This window comes from Panulirus ornatus, chromosome 52 (genome assembly GCF_036320965.1).
Source record: "Panulirus ornatus isolate Po-2019 chromosome 52, ASM3632096v1, whole genome shotgun sequence".
NCBI classification, from domain to species: Eukaryota; Metazoa; Arthropoda; class Malacostraca; order Decapoda; family Palinuridae; genus Panulirus; species Panulirus ornatus.
In genome coordinates, this window is record NC_092275.1 from 10,893,829 (window position 1) to 10,912,015 (window position 18,187).

Genomic DNA, 18,187 nt, shown 5'->3' on the forward strand with positions numbered 1-18,187 from the left:
TCACTCTTCTACCATCTTTCGAGAGATAGGCCAGCGAATGGTAATCGTTCCGTACCAAACAAATATGTAAATACATCCTATGAAATCGAGTTCTTCAGCCAGTACCAGAAGAATTTAATTCATTTAACTATCTTATTCAGGCAACAGGACAGTGGCAGCATTTCCCAGTAATTCGTCATAGTAATAAATCACCATGTTTTTGTCCTGAAAATTGAGTTATGTTACCGACATATACCACAACAGTGTATTTACGAATATTATTACACTAAATTTTGGTATTACCTGTTAGGACATCTAGAGAATTTTATCGTTATATATATATATATATATATATATATATATATATATATATATATATATATATATATATATATATATATATATATATATATATATATATATATATATATATATATATATATATCTTTTCTTTCTTTCATACTATTCGCCATTTCCTGCATTAGCAAGGTAGCGTTAGGAACAGAGGACTGGGCCTTTGAGGGAATATCCTCACCTGGCCCCCTTCTCTGTTCCTTCTTTTGGAAAATAAAAAAAAAAAACGAGAGGGGAAGATTTCCAGCCACCCGCTCCCTCCCCTTTTAGTCGCCTTCTACAACATGCAGGGAATACATGGGAAATATTCTTTCTCCCCTATCCCCAGGGATAATATATATATATATATATATATATATATATATATATATATATATATATATATATATATATATATATATATATTCCGCTGCATTAATGTCGAATGAAGCTATAAAAAAAAATAAATGCATAGCCGATACGTCTTTCACTTGGTTTATCTGAGTACAGTTTACAAAATACAGCGGAAAAATTAGCTTTTAATCAAAGCCGCTCCTTTCTTGTAATTACGTTGAATGATAAGAAAATCATCAGTATATGAGGAAATGTTTTAAAGAGTAAAATTATTTATGTTACCCACACACGATAAGAGAAAACTTAGAAGCTCTTCGGGTTATTGAGTCACCTCCCCACTTATGTCTTATTATTTAAGATATAATTTTCTTATCCTGCGTTATAGATGGCAAAAATTTAATGAAACTATATACAAATAGTCAGATAGAATACTTTCAACAAAAATGGAAGTTATATCTACTTATTATTATGAAAAAAGTAACGGTAGAAACTAAAATCTTAAGGGTTTTTCCCCTTCGAGGAACATCCATGATCCATCCATAGTTGGCTGACGTCAGACAATCGAGCAAGAGGGTTATCACCGTCAGGGTCCTCAAACCTGTAGAAATAAAGGTCGAATGTGAGTAAGACGGTTGCAGTTGTAACATTATAAGTACTTAAGACAGTACAACAGCAATTTTTAGCGAAGGAAATATGCAGCATGTTGAATGAAGTGTCGGCTCAGGTGAATGGGTGACACTTTGGGAAGAGAGAGAGAGCGGTCCTAGACCCACCCTCTAATTTTTCCATGTAGTTCGGTTTGATTTAAAGACATGCTCGCTTGAAGTAACATTTTGAGTTTTGAAGTAGATTATCTAGTATTTGGATATTTTAAGTTTAAGGGCTTATCACGGTTGACTAATATGTTGGTTCAATTGATGACCTCATCCTGGGTTCTTACCGACTCAATTAGTGATAAGTATCACAAAAGGACTTGTTTAATTGGAGTTAGTACCGTTATGATTCCCATATAGTTTGCTTGATTTTCTGTGAGTGTATTGATATACCCTGTATATGGTAATGCAGAGAATTGCAGATGTTGATGGCTGTCAAAAGAGAAAGGTAGGTTTGGTCAAGGATGTCATTGTGTGATTTTACCTAATTTTAACTTGTATTTTTTGAAGACAATATTGATAAGTTGTTTTAGTAATAAGATTTCAGATATTTTATATTGTAAACGAAATTTATGTAATTGGTGTGGGATGATATGTTGTCAAGTCGTAATTTTACCTTTGAATATAATTTGCAGTTTGGCATTTATAGAGATAAGATATATCAAGTTAAGCAAGTCGACATGGTATTATGAATTATAACGGAAGAGGTTTTAAGAATACGTCAGTTGTAGGTAGGTGAAATAAATTCCATTTATAGTGGTTTTCTTTCGCCCTGTCTTCCCATGCCACTGGTGGTTCCTTCCGTGCCGGATCGAGACAAGGTAGGGCGTGGCACCATCCAAAATAACCGGTGACACGGTTTGGTGAGTTAGCGTAACTTTTATACTGCACTGTCCTGTCTCCATCTCTATGATTGAGAGACTGGTGGGTAGGGAGAGGTTTTTACGTTAATACCCTTTCTCCATCAATATGTTGAAAGCTTTCGAGTCTCAGTTATTAGCTTATCTGAAATTAGGGATGAGTTACTTGTCTCATTCTATAAGCTTAAATTATTTAGGTAATGGGTAGAGAGGAGCCTTCTGGTTTTCTTGCTATACTTTCTGTCTCAAAGGTGGAGGAAATGATGGGTGGGGAGGAGCCTTTTTCATTCTCCTTTATCCATTTATATTCTAGAGGGAGTGGTGGTTTACTTTCCTGTATTAATCTGTTATGGTTAAGAGAATGATGGTTAGTTGTGAGCCTTTTTTTTCATTAATTTGTCTTCATCTGTGTGCCAGAAGAGATAGTGGATGGGAAGGAGCCATCTACAAATATCTCTGATGTGTCAGGGAGGAGCCTTCTCCCCTACTGTCCAGCCTGCATTTGTATGCTCAAGGGTGTGGTTGGCAGGGGAGGAGCCTTCTACTGTACTATCCTCTTTCCATCAGTATTCTCAAGGGAGAAGTGTGTGGGAAGGAGCCCTTTCCTTTACTATCTTTATCTGTCTGGGAGTTGCAGGTGGGGAGGAGTCTTCTACCTTATGTGGGAGTGGCAGGTAGGGAGGAGCCTTCTACCTTATCCTCTCTCCAACTGTATGTCAAAAGGGGTGGGAAGGAGCTTTCCACTCTACTGCCCTTCAGTACCATATCTGTGCTGAAAGTAGTGATAGGAGGTAGCCTTCTGCTACACTACCCCATATAAAGGTAAATGCTGTAGGGAGTGGTAGTTGAGAATAAGCCCTCTGTATAATTATCCACTCTTCAGTGTGAGGGAGAGTAAGATGGGGAGGAGCCCTTTGATTTACTATTGTCTCCATCCAGATGCCATAAATAAGGGTGGGAGGAGCCTTCTTTATGAAATTGTCTCCATCTAGCTTATGTGCTGGAGGGAATTGCAAAGGAGAGGATCCTTAAGCCTTACTGTGCTATCTCCATGTATATGCTGAAGGCAGTGATGGATGGGGAGGAGCTTTCTGCTTCAGTACATTGTCTCCATGTAAAGTGTCCTCAAAAAACCTTGTTTGCTTCCCCATACATTTTCAGAGGCTGTCTTACATATGTTTTAGTACTTTGTCATCTCTCCTTTTAATTGTGATTACTATCTGCAGATATCTGGGCATGGAGTTGGTAAGGCCTCATGAGTATTCAAGGTCCATATTATGGATTCTTAACTCTTAAGATCATGATCTAAATGAGGCAAGGCACTCATAAGGTGTTGCAGGAAGCAGCCGCCCGATCATCCAGTCTGATTGCTCAGTTCGCCTAGAAATCTCATATGTATCTACTTGCTTCTAGGCGATAATTTGGGCTGTGTATTCCTTGGAAAGGTAAGAACCAATCATCTTGAAGCACATATGGAAGAAATACAGTGCTCAGAAGTGAAATTCCTAATATGAGGTGGCAGCCAGGAAGAGAGAAGAATGAACATCCTTCTTTTAAGATAGCCCAAGTCCCTGTGAAGCAGGTTGCTGGTGCTCACACCATTAGAAACATTAGTCGCAGCAAAATTGTATGATGATTTCACCCTTAGAGCATCAAAGACCTTAGCTGTGTATTGCCTTTGAAAATATATTGGGAGTGGACGTCGTTTTTTGTGGACACTGTAAATGGTACTGTGAGTGGTGTGTTGGAAGGAGCCCTATAATTTACTATCTATGCCAGAGTTAGTTGGGAGCAGAGTTTTTATTTTAATATTTCTCCATCATTGTCAGAGAGTGACGGATGTGGAGGAGCCTTCTATTGGATTGCCCTGACCACATCCTTATGAAAATGGAGTTATGGGTGAAAGTTTTTTTTTTTTTTTTACTATCCTGTCTTGTCTGTAAGCCAGAGGGGAGGTGAGCAGGGAGCACCCTTCTGCATCATTATCTTGTCTCCGTCTTCATGTTGGATGGAGTGTTGGATGGGGAAGAGTCATTTGAGTTACAATCCATGTCCATTTATATGCCTCTGCATAGGAGCCACCTGCTCCACTATCCTGTTTCCAGTTACATGTCAGATAGAGTGATGGGTGGGGAGGAGCCTTCATTACTACCCTAACTCCATTTATATGCTAGAGAGAAAGGCAGGTGGAAAGGAGTCTTTAGGCTTCTTAAACGAGTCTTAGGCATTTTAAGCTTGTATCTGTATATTGCACATATGAATACGGAATTGATGTTACTTTTACTTTCTTCCAACAAAAAACATTTTTTTTTTTTTTTTTTTTTTTTTGCCGCTGTCTCCCACGTTTGTGAGATAGCACAAGGAAACAGACGAAAGAAATGGCCCAACCACCCATACATGTATAACATAGACAACAATGCAAATACATACCTCACACTTCCTGGTTACCCAGACGCTACATGCCTATTCAATCCACTGAGAGCACGTCAACCCGTACACATCGATCAATTCACATTCCTTCCACGCTTTCACCTCATGCGTTTACCGATCACAACTCTTTCACATCCTGTTTCACCTCCAATAGGTCTCCCACTCTCGTTCACTCACCCACACAATATCTTGTCCAATTTCCACTCTCTTCCATTGCCCAACCATTTCAAAAACCCTCTTCTGCTTTCAACCACGCATCACAAATCTCTTCCTTCATGCTTACCGATCAACCACCTCACTCAATTGTCCTCCATCCATTTCAGTTCTCCTCCAACCTCCTAGCACACTAATATACCTTGTCAACACTTTCCTCAACCATTTTCTTTCCATTGTTGACTTCCAAAGCTCAGTTTTCAACACCCCTTATCTTGCCCTTCGTTCACCCTCAACCACTGACTTCTCTGTTTTTCTTCCATCAATCCTCCCAATTGACTTGCACTCTCAAACCACACCTAATTGCCATTCACATTTCTCTCAAACTTCTCTTTACACAGACCAACTTCATTTATAAATCTATCATCCCACTTACCTCGCACACCAAAACACATTTTGAACACCCTCATCTCCTTCAAGCATACCCATTTCTTGCTTTCCGAGATAAGTCCGACTCCACAAATCCAACTCCGGTTTCCTCGCCTCCTCCCCCCCTATGATGCATCCCATCCATTCCATCCGCGCCACCACCCCGATACAAAAAACTTACTCTCCTCCAGTTTCTCCACTTACTCCCAATTCGACTTGACCCTCAACCCTACTGTACCTAATTACCTTGCTCTTATTCACATTTACTCTTAACTTTCTTCTTTCACACACTTTACCAAACTTTACATTTATATATTTACACTGCTTCCAACAACTTACCTCCCACACCACACACTCTTAACACCCTCCACAAAGCATCCCCATCAACCCCATCACACGCCTTCTCCAGATCCACAGACGCCACCCACAAATCCATCCGTTTCCTCAAGCACATCCTACACTCTTTCCCCAAAGCAAGCACCCGATCCACACATCCCCCACCACCCCCGAAACGAAACTGCTTCTCCCTAATCCGTGCTCATCCCCAATTCGACGCTCTGCACATGCCTCCACCCCCTCAGTGAATAACCCCCCCCATACAACTTCCGGGGAATACTCAAAAACCCACACCTCTGCAACTTGGACACTTACCCCCTTCCCCCTTGCCCCTGCACAATAGCACCACTCATGCACTCCACCAATCCTCAGGCACTTCACCACGAACCACACCCACATTGAACACACCCTACAATCAGTCAACAACACAGTCACCCCTTTCCTAACAAACTTCACTGCAACGCCATCCAAACCCGCCGGCCCACAACCCCCCACCATACAACTCTCCCTGATCCCCTCACTTCGCTCACCACCTTGGCCAAAACACCCCACATCTGCCACTCTATCATCAAACACACCCAACAAACCCCCAAAACTCCCACTCCACCTCCTCACCTCGCCACCACCTGCCCCCACCCCGATGTTCCCACTTGTTCTCCTGTCCCATAAACTCTGTTTAACTCCCTCCAAAACATCTCCCCCTTCTCCGTAAAACCCAATGACACTCTACCCCCCCAATCTCACCCGCCCCATCTTCATCTGCACCCTTCTCCCGACCTCCCGCCTCCCTTCTACACATCTCCAACTCACCTGCTGGGGATTTGGGGCGGGTGGGAGGAGGGGAGGGTGATTGGTTCCCAGTGGGTGTTGGTTTGCGACGGGGGTGCGTGGTGTCTCCATGGTTGTTTGGTTTGTTTATGGATGGGGTTGTTGGGGAGGTGAGTGCTGGAGTTTTGGAGGGAGGGGGGCAGATGTGTGGTCTGTAGTGGGTGGGAGGGCTTGGGAGGTGGGTCAGTTCTTGTTCGCTGATGATGCAGGGCTGGTGGGGGGACTGCGGGTGCTGGTGACTGGGTTTGGTGAGGGGTGTGTGTGTGTGTGGGGGGGGGGGAGGAGCTGGGAGTGGGTGTGAATGGGAGCAAGGTTGTTGGGTTCAGTGGGGTTGAGGGACAAGTTACTTGAGAGGTGGGTTTGAATGGAGAAAGGGTGGAGGGGGTGGGATGTTTTGGATATCAGGGAGTGGATTTAGCAGGGGGTGGAGCCATGGAAGCGGAGGTGGGTCGCGAGGGGGTTCTGGGAGCGTTGAGGAGTGTGTGGATGGTGAGGGCATAGTCTCTGAGAGCAGAAGTGGGTGTGTTTGAGGGAATGGTGGTTCCAACAATGTTGTGTGGTTGTGAGCCAAGGGGTATGGGTGGGGGAGGGTGTGTTGGAGGTGAGATGTTTGAGAGCAGTGTGTGTTTTGGGGTGGTTTGATCGAGTGAGTGGTGAGGGGGTGGGAGAGATGTGTTGTAGGGGGGGGGGGGAGTGTGGTTGGAAGGGCATAGGAGGGTGTGTTGGGTGGTTTGGTCGCATGGTGGGAGTGAGTGGGGAATGATTGACAAGGAGGATGTGTGTGTCAGAGGTGGAGGAAGCAAGGAGGGGTGGGGGGTGGAGTGAAGGGGATTTTGGGTGGTTGGGACCTGGACATTCAGGGGATGGGGGCATGCGGGGGAATGCAGTGGGTTGGAACGATGTGGTGTGCCGGGGTCGACATGCTGTCGGTGGATTGAACCGGGGCATTTGGGGTAAACCATGGAAGGTTGTGGGGCCTGGATGTGGAAAGGGAGCTGTGGTTTCGGTTCATTTCATGTGACAGCCGGGGACTGGGTGTGAGTGAGTGTGGCCTTTGTTGTCTTTTCCTAGCGCTGCCTCGTGCGCATGGGGGAGGGGGGGTGCTGTTTTTCATTGGCTGGGTGGCGACGGGAGGGGATAGGGGCAGCTAGTGTGAATACTTGCATGTGTGTATGTGTCTGTGTATGTATGTATGTGTATACTTTGAAATGTGTATATGTGCATGTGTGTTTGGGTGGGTTGGGCCATTCTTTCGTCTGTCTCTTTGCGCTGTCTCACTAGTGCGGGAGGCAGCAACTAAGTGTTTGAAAATATATACCCTACCCACCCCACTTTGCCACTGTCTCCTGCTCCAGCGAGGTAGCGCAAGGAAACGGACGAAAGAATGGCCCAACCCACCCACATACACATGTATATACATACACGTCCACACGCAAATATACATACCTATACATCTCAATGTATACATATATATATATATACACACACAGACATATACATATATACCCATGTACATAATTCATACTGTCTGCCTTTATTCATTCCCATCGCCACCCCGCCACACATGGAATAACAACACCCTCCCCCCTCATGTGTGCAAGGTAGCGCTAGGAAAAGACAACAAAGGCCCCATTTGTTCACACTCAGTCTCTAGCTGTCATGTAATAATGCACCAAAACCACAGCTCCCTTTCCACATCCAGGCCCCACAGAACTTTCCATGGTTTACCCCAGATGCTTCAAATGATTTTTTTTTTTTTTTTTTTTTTTTTTTTTTTTTGCCGCTGTCTCCCGCGTTTGTGAGGTAGCGAAAGGAAACAGACAAAAGAAATGGCCCAACCCACTCCCATATACATGTATATACATACATCCACACACGCAAATATACATACCTACACAACTTTCCATGGTTTACCCCAGACGCTTCACATGCCCTGATTCAATCCTCTGACAGCACGTCAACCTCGGTATACCACATCGATCCAATTCACTCTATTCCTTGCCCTCCTTTCACCCTCCTGCATGTTCAGGCCCCGATCACACAAAATCTTTTTCACTCCATCTTTCCACCTCCAATTTGGTCTCCCACTTCTCCTCGTTCCCTCCACCTCCGACACATATATCCTCTTGGTCAATCTTTCCTCACTCATTCTCTCCATGTGCCCAAACCATTTCAAAACACCCTCTTCTGCTCTCTCAACCACGCTCTTTTTATTTCCACACATTTCTCTTACCCTTACGTTACTTACTCGATCAAACCACCTCACACCACACATTGTCCTCAAACATCTCATTTCCAGCACATCCATCCTCCTGTGCACAACTCTATCCATAGCCCACGCCTCGCAACCATACAACATTGTTGGAACCACTATTCCTTCAAACATACCCATTTTTGCTTTCCGAGATAATGTTCTCGACTTCCACACATTCTTCAAGGCTCCCAGGATTTTCGCCCCCTCCCCCACCCTATGATCCACTTCCGCTTCCATGGTTCCATCCGCTGCCAGATCCACTCCCAGATATCTAAAACACTTTACTTCCTCCAGTTTTTCTCCATTCAAACTTACCTCCCAATTGACTTGACCCTCAACCCTACTGTACCTAATAACCTTGCTCTTATTCACATTTACTCTTAACTTTCTTCTTTCACACACTTTACCAAACTCAGTCACCAGCTTCTGCAGTTTCTCACATGATTCAGCCACCAGCGCTGTATCATCAGCGAACAACAACTGACTCACTTCCCAAGCTCTCTCATCCCCAACAGACTTCATACTTGCCCCTCTTTCCAAAACTCTTGCATTTACCTCCCTAACAACCCCATCCATAAACAAATTAAACAACCATGGAGACATCACACACCCCTGCCGCAAACCTACATTCACTGAGAACCAATCACTTTCCTCCCTTCCTACACGTACACATGCCTTACATCCTCGATAAAAACTTTTCACTGCTTCTAACAACTTGCCTCCCACACCATATATTCTTAATACCTTCCACAGAGCATCTCTATCAACTCTATCATATGCCTTCTCCATAAATGCTACATACAAATCCATTTGCTTTTCTAAGTATTTCTCACATACATTCTTCAAAGCAAACCCCTGATCCACACATCCTCTACCACTTCTGAAACCACACTGCTCTTCCCCAACCTGATGCTCTGTACATATATACATATATATACACATATATATTTTCAGTGAATGTAGGTTTGCGGCAGGGGTGTGTGATGTCTCCATGGTTGTTTAATTTGTTTATGGATGGGGTTGTTAGGGAGGTAAATGCAAGAGTTTTGGAAAGAGGGGCAAGTATGAAGTCTGTTGGGGATGAGAGAGCTTGGGAAGTGAGTCAGTTGTTGTTCGCTGATGATACAGCGCTGGTGGCTGAATCATGTGAGAAACTGCAGAAGCTGGTGACTGAGTTTGGTAAAGTGTGTGAAAGAAGAAAGTTAAGAGTAAATGTGAATAAGAGTAAGGTTATTAGGTACAGTAGGGTTGAGGGTCAAGTCAATTGGGAGGTAAGTTTGAATGGAGAAAAACTGGAGGAAGTAAAGTGTTTTAGATATCTGGGAGTGGATCTGGCAGTGGATGGAACCATGGAAGCGGAAGTGGATCATAGGGTGGGGGAGGGGGCGAAAATCCTGGGAGCCTTGAAGAATGTGTGGAAGTCGAGAACATTATCTCGGAAAGCAAAAATGGGTATGTTTGAAGGAATAGTGGTTCCAACAATGTTGTATGGTTGCGAGGCGTGGGCTATGGATAGAGTTGTGCGCAGGAGGATGGATGTGCTGGAAATGAGATGTTTGAGGACAATGTGTGGTGTGAGGTGGTTTGATCGAGTAACGTAAGGGTAAGAGAGATGTGTGGAAATAAAAAGAGCGTGGTTGAGAGAGCAGAAGAGGGTGTTTTGAAATGGTTTGGGCACATGGAGAGAATGAGTGAGGAAAGATTGTCCAAGAGGATATATGAATCGGAGGTGGAGGGAATGAGGAGAAGTGGGAGACCAAATTGGAGGTGGAAAGATGGAGTGAAAAAGATTTTGCGTGATCGGGGCCTGAACATGCAAGAGGGTGAAAGGAGGGCAAGGAATAGAGTGAATTGGATCGATGTGGTATACTGGGGTTGACGTGCTGTCAGAGGATTGAATCAGGGCATGTGAAGCGTCTGGGGTAAACCATGGAAAGCTGTGTAGGTATGTATATTTGTGTGCGTGGACGTGTATGTATATACATGTGTATGGGGGTAGGTTGGGCCATTTCTTTCGTGTGTTTCCTTGTGCTACTTCGCAAACGCGGGAGACAGCGACAAAGCAAAAAAATATATATATATATTTTTTTTTTTTTTTTTTTATACCTCGTCGCTGTCTCCCGCGGTTGCGAGGTAGCACAAGGAAACAGACGAAAGAAATGGCCCAACCCCCCCTCATACACATGTACATACATACATGTACATACATGCGAAAGAGAGACTTTTGGATGTCAATGTGCTGAGAGGTGCAACTGGAGGGATGTCTGATCATTATCTTGTGGAGGCTAAGGTGAAGATTAGTATGGGTTTTCAGAAGAGTGAATGTTGGGGTGAAGAAGGTGGTGAGAGTAAGTGAGCTTGGGAAGGAGACCTGTGTGAGGAAGTATCAGGAGAGACTGTGTACAGAATGGAAAAAGGTGAGAACAATGGAAGTAAGGGGAGTGGGGGAGGAATGGGATGTATTTAGGGAATCAGTGATGGATTGCGCAAAAGATGCTTGTGGCATGAGAAGAGTGGGAGGTGGGCTGTTTAGAAAGGGTAGTGAGTGGTGGGATGAAGAAGTAAGAGTATTAGTGAAAGAGAAGAGAGAGGCATTTGGACGATTTTTGCAGGGAAAAAATGCAATTGAGTGGGAGAAGTATAAAAGAAAGAGACAGGAGGTCAAGAGAAAGGTGCAAGAGGTGAAAAAAAGGGCAAATGAGAGTTGGGGTGAGAGACTATCAGTAAATTTTAGGGAGAATAAAAAGATGTTCTGGAAGGAGGTAAATAGGGTGCGTAAGACAAGGGAGCAAATGGGAACTTCAGTGAAGAGCGTAAATGGGGAGGTGATATATATATATATATATATATATATATATATATATATATATATATATATATATATACATATATATTTTTTTTTTTATACTTTGTCGCTGTCTCCCGCGTTTGCGAGGTAGCGCAAGGAAACAGACGAAAGAAATGGCCCAACCCCCTAATATATCTTTTTCTTTTTTTTTTCTTTTAAACTATTCGCCATTTCCCGCGTTAGCGAGGTAGCATTAAGAACAGAGGACTGGGCCTTTGAGGGAATACCCTCACCTGGCCCAATTCTCTGTTCCTTCTTTTGGAAAAAAAAAAAAAAGAAAAAATACACGTCCACACACACAAATATACATACCTATACATCTTAACATATACATGTATATACACACAGACATATACGTATATACACACATGTACATAATTCATACTGTCTGCCTTATTCATTCCCATCACCACCCCGCCACACATGAAATAACAACCCCCTCCCCCTGCATGTGCACGAGGTAGTGCTAGGAAAAGACAACAAAGGCCACATTCATTCCCACTCAGTCTCTAACTGTCATGTATAATGCACCGAAACCACAGCTCCCTTTCCACATCCAGGTCCCACAGAACTTTCCATGGTTTAACCCAGGCGCTTCACAAGCCCTGGTACAATCCATTGACAGCACGTCGACCCCGGTATACCATATCGTTCTAATTCACTCTATTCCTTGCACGCCTTTCACCCTCCTGCATGCTCAGGCAGGCCCCGATCACTCAAAATCTTTTTCAGTCCATCTTTCCAACTCCAGTTTGGTTTCCCACTTCTCCTCGTTCCCTCCGCCTCTGACATATATCCTCTTGATCAATCTTTCCTCACTCATTCTTTCCTTGTGACCAAACCATTTTAAAACACCCTCTTGTGCTCTCTCAACCACACTCTTTTTATTACCACACATCTCTCTTACCCTATTATTACTAACTCGATCAAACCACCTCACACCGCATGTTGTCCTCAAACATCTCATTTCCAGCACATCCACCCACCCCTGCACAATGCTCTCTATAGCCCACGCCTTGCAACCATATAACATTGTTGGAACCACTATTCCTTCAAACATACCCATTTTTGCTTTTCGAGATAACGTTCTCGACTTCCACACATTCTTCAAGGCTCCCAGAACTTTCGCCCCCTCCCCCACCCTATGATTCACTTCCGCTTCCATGGTTCCATCCACTGCCAAATCCACTCCCAGATATATAAAACACTTCACTTCCTCCAGTTTTTCTCTATTCAAACTTACCTCCCAATTGACTTGCCCCTCAACCCTGCTGTACCTAATAACCTTGCTCTTATTCACATTTACTTTCAGCTTTCTTCTTTCACACACTTTACCAAACTTAGTCACCAGCTTCTGCAGTTTCTCACACGAATCAGCCACCAGCGCTGTATCATCAGCAAACAACAACTGACTCACCTCCCAAGCTCTCTCATCCCCAACAGACTGCATACTTGCCCTTCTTTCCGAAACTCTTGCATTCACCTCCCTAACAACCCCATCCATAAACAAATTAAACACCCATGGAGACATCACACACCTTTGCCGCAAGCCAACACTCGCTGAGAACCAATCACTTTCCTCTCTTCCTACACGTACATGTGCCTTACATCCTCGATAAAAACTTTTCATTGCTTCTAACAAGCAGTTATGAATGTATGTATATGTATATGCTTTTGTTAGAAGCATTTTATTTTTATTTTGCTTTGTCGCTGTCTCCCGCGTTTGCGAGGTAGCGCAAGGAAACAGACGAAAGAAATGGCACAACCCACCCCCATACACAATGTACACACACACACGCCCACACACGCAAATATACATACCTATACATCTCAATGTACACATATATATACACACACAGACACATACATATATACCCATGCACACAATTCACACTGCCTGCCCCTATTCATTCCCATCGCCACCTCGCCACACATGGAATACCATCCCCCTCCCCCCTCATGTGTGCGAGGTAGCACTAGGAAAAGACAACAAAGGCCCCATTCGTTCACACTCAATCTCCAGCTGTCACGCAATAATGCCCGAAACTACAGCTCCCTTTCCACATCCAGGCCCCACACAACTTTCCATGGTTTACCCCAGACGCTTCACATGCCCTGATTCAATCCACTGACAGCACGTCAACCCCAGTATACCACATCAATCCAATTCACTCTATTCCTTGCCCTCCTTTCACCCTCCTGCATGTTCAGGCCCCGATCACTCAAAATCTTTTTCACTCCATCTTTCCACCTCCAATTTGGTCTCCCACTTCTCCTCGTTCCCTCCACCTCCGACACATATATCCTCTTGGTCAATCTTTCCTCACTCATTCTCTCCATGTGCCCAAACCATTTCAAAACACCCTCTTCTGCTCTCTCAACCACGCTCTTTTTATTTTCACACATCTCTCTTACCCTTACATTACTTACTCGATCAAACCACCTCACACCACACATTGTCCTCAAACATCTCATTTCCAGCACATCCACCCTCCTGCGCACAACTCTATCCATAGCCCACGCCTCGAAACCATATAACATTGTTGGAACCAAGTATGAAGTCTGCCGTGGATGAGAGAGCTTGGGAAGTGAGTTCAGTTGTTGTTCGCTGATGATACAGCGCTGTTGGCTGATTCATGTGAGAAACCGCAGAAGCCGGCGACTGAGCCTGGCAAAGTGTGTGAAAGAAGAAAGCCAAGAGTAAATGTGAATAAGAGCAAGGTCACCAGGCATTTGTTAGAAGCATATACATATATATATATACATGTATATATTCATAATTGCTTGCCTTTATTCATTCCTGGTGCTACCTCCCCTCACAGGAAAATAGCAACACTTCCCCCTAGTTCATCAATCACTAGGAAAACAGACAAAAAGGCCACATTCATTCACACCGTCTCTACCTGTCATGGGTAATGCACCAAAACCATAGCTCCCTATCCACATCCAGGCCCCACAGATCTTTCCATGGTTTACCCGAGACATTTCACATGCCCTGGTTCAGTCTGGTATACCACATTATTCCAATTCACTCTATTCCTTGCATGCCTCTGCCCCTCATGTATGTTCAGGCCAAAATCGCTCAAAATCTTTTTCATTCCATCCTTCCACCTCCAATTTGGTCTCCCACTTCTCCTTGTTCCCTCAACCTCTGACACATATATCCTCTTTGTCAGTATCTCCTCATCCATTCTCTCCATGTGTCCAAACCACTTCAACACACCCTTTGTCTGCTCTCTCAACCACAATCTTTTTATTTCCACCCAACTCTCTTACCCTTTCATTACTTAGTTGATCAAACCACCTCGCACCACATATTGTCCTCAAACATCTCATTTCCAACACATCCACCCTCCTCCTCTGTGCAACCCTATCTATAGCCCATGCCTCACAACCATATAAAATTGTTGAAGCTACTATTCCATAGAAAATACCCATTTTTGCTATCCAAGATAGTATTCTCTCCTTCCACACATTCTGTGATTCAGTTCCGCTTACATGGTTCCATTCGCTGCTAAGTCCACTCACAGATTTCTAAAACACTTCACTTCCTCCAATTTCCACCATTCACCATTTGACTTGTCCCCCACCCCTAGTGAACCTAGTAACCTTGCTCTTATTCACATTTACTCTCAATTTTCTCCTTTCCCACAATTTTCCAAACTCAGGCACCAACTTCTGTGGTTTCTCATTCGAATCAGCCACCAGAGCTGTATCATCGGTGAACAACAACTGACTCGCTTCCTAGGCCCTCTCGTCCCCAACAGACTGCATACTCACTCCTCTCTTCAAAACTCTAGCACTTGCCTCTCTAACCAGCCCATCCATAAACAAATTAAACGACCATGGGAACGTCACACATCCCTGCTGCAGACCGACATTCACTGGGAACCAATCACTCTTCTCTCTTCCTACTCATACACATGCCTCACATCCTTGATAATAACTTTCCACTGTTTCTAGCAGCTTTTCTCCTGCACCATATATTCATAAAACCTTCCACAAAGCATCTCTGTCAACCCTATCATATGCCTTCTCCAGATCCATAAATGCTACATACAAATATATCTGTTTTTCTAAGTATTTCTCACACACATTTAAAGCAAACACCTGATCCTCACATCCTCTCCCACTTCTGAAACCACACTTCTCTACCCCAATCTGATGCTTTGTACATGCCTTCACCCTCTCAGTGAATACCCCTCCCATATATTTTCCCAGGAATACTCAATAAACTTGTACCTCTGTATTTTGAATTCTCACCTTTATCCCCTTTGCCTGTGAACAATGGCACTAAGCATGCATTCCGCCAATCCTCAGGCACTTCACCATGATCCATACTTACATTGAATATCCTTACAAACCAATCATCACATTCATTACATTCAACAACCCTTCAGATTACTCACTCCATCACTACCTTTTACCACTTTCCCCCTTCACCAATGTTCCCATTTGTTCTAATGTCTTTCACACATTATTTAACTCCTCCTTAAACATCATTTTTATCTCCCTAAAGTGTAATGATACACTCTCACCCAAACTCTCTTTTGCCCTCTTTTTTAACCCTTACATGTAACTTCCTCTTGACCTCCTGCCACTTTCTCTTATACAACTCCCTGTCATTTGCACTCCTTACTTGTATGTACCATCCTAACCCCATTTCTCTTTCACTAGCAACTTCACTTCTTCATCCCACCACTTACTACCCTTTCTAATCTACCTTCCTCAAGCCACATGCATCTCTTGCACATGCCATCACTGCTTCCCTAAATACATCCCATTCCTTACTTTCTCCCCTCTCTTCATTTGCTCTTAACTTTTGCCATTCTACACTCAATCTCAGCTGGTATTTCTTCACACAAGTCTCCTTCCTTTCTAGGTTCATTTACTCTCACCACTTTCTTCTCCTTGACATTGTCTCCTCATGTTTGAAAGCTTCTACAAATCTTCGCCTTTGCTTCTTCAAGATAGTGATACGACATAAAACCGGCTGCCCTCCTCTGCACATTCACATCCACAAGTCTCTCACATACACATATCAATTAATACATAATCTAATAATGCCCATCGACCATCTCTCCTACTCACAGGAATACTTGTGTATATCTCATTTTAAACTAGGTATTCCCAGCCTTCAGCCTTTTTTTTTTTTTTTCACAAATCCACAAGCTCTTCCATTTCCATTCACAACACTGAATACCCCATTCACACCAATTTTACCCACAACTGCCACATTATTCACCCTCGCATCCAAATTGCCCATTGCTAATACCCAGTCTTGTACGCCAAAACTGCTAAGGCACTTACTCAGCTGCTTTCAAAGCACTTGCCTCTCATGATCTTTCTCCTCATGACCAGATGCATATGCACCAGTAATCACCCATTTCTTGCCATCCACTTTCAGTTTTACCCATATCAATCTAGTTGTTGGAAAACACATGAGAAGATAGAGAGTTTCAGAGCATCAAGGTGTAGGGAAAGAAGCAGTCATCAAAGCAGCCCACCCTTGAGTTTCTGATGTATTTAATTTTTCATAATTATTTTTCTAATACATAATTGAAGCTTTCAGAGAAGGGGCATGGGTCACAATAAAGCTTCATATAGTAACCCACGCAGTAATTATATGATGCAGCAGCTTGCTGAGTATTGCATGGTCTACCTAGTGGTGGGGGTACACAAGCAGCCAACTCTCAAGAGCATGATGCTGCAGTTTGCTGAGTGTTGCGTGGTCTACCTATTGGCAGGGGCACACAAGTAGCCAGCTATCAGGATCAAAAACCAAAGTAGTACCTAAAGAAGAGGGAAAGTGAACCAGCATTGCAGCACAGGGCAAGAGGAAGTTAGCCTGGGACAGTTTATAAGTTGGATCGCTTTCAACTCTGCCAAGTAAAGATGCAGAACTAGAACCAAACCTCGATATGAGAGCAGTACTCCATACAAGAATGAATCAGTCCTTTATATAAAAGGAGAAATTGTTCAAAAAAAAAAGTTTTGACATCTTAATTGGACGGCCAGTTTTTTAGAGGTATACTTTATTATTCCCAGAATATGGAGTTTCCAAGAAAGAGTGGATGTTACAGTAATATCAAGTATGTTCATTGAGTTAAGAGGTGGAGTTACAGAAACGTCAAAAGAGAAACGAGAGTTGAGGAGTTTTCAGTGGAGAGATGGATAGAAACTGGGTCTTGGAGGCACTAAACTAGATTACATCTACCCCACTGTGATATTTTGTACAATCCTGAATTTATTGAGGAAGGTGGTCCAAGACGAAATGAAGATTGAGTGAGAGGAGGAAGAGGAAAATTGAAGGATGTGGATGAATGCAGTGTTGAGTTGTCAGCATTATGAGCACATTTGATTATTTGTATAGAAGAGGAAATCGTTGAAAAAAAGGATAAAAACCAGCACTTTAGTGATTGGAAAGTTGCGCTCCTCTGACCTAGATAGCTCTCTTTTCTTTTTGCCTTGCCCACACGTGGACTACTGGCATTCTTTCCACAACCATACAACCTCTCCTTGTCATGCAGAACACTTGACAACACTTAACTCACATAACTCATTTTTAATTACTCTAGGTTTTCTTGTGATGAGCAATATTAGCTAACCCTGCCTTTTAGCAAAATGGTAGGAACAATGAAAATAATTAATAGGTAGGGCCATTGGGTAGAAACATTAGATAGTAGGTAGGAGCTTTGGGTAGACATTAGGTAGTAGGTAGGAACATTGG

General features: G+C 43.4%; 1 protein-coding gene across 6 annotated transcripts in view; it reads left to right on the top strand.

The window, feature by feature from the left end:
• Positions 1–1,196: 1,196 nt before the first annotated feature.
• Positions 1,197–18,187, top strand: part of alpha-Spec (alpha spectrin) — a 176,977-nt gene continuing 159,986 nt past the window's right edge. For 4 of the 6 annotated variants that reach the window (XM_071692154.1, XM_071692158.1, XM_071692157.1 and 1 more), the window contains exon 1: positions 1,197–1,285. The gene's annotated coding sequence lies outside the window, so the exon portion shown is untranslated. Of the gene's footprint in view, positions 1,286–1,578; positions 1,768–2,122; positions 2,183–18,187 lie in introns of those variants that run through there. The other 2 variants (XM_071692156.1, XM_071692155.1) reach the window with 2 other exon arrangements.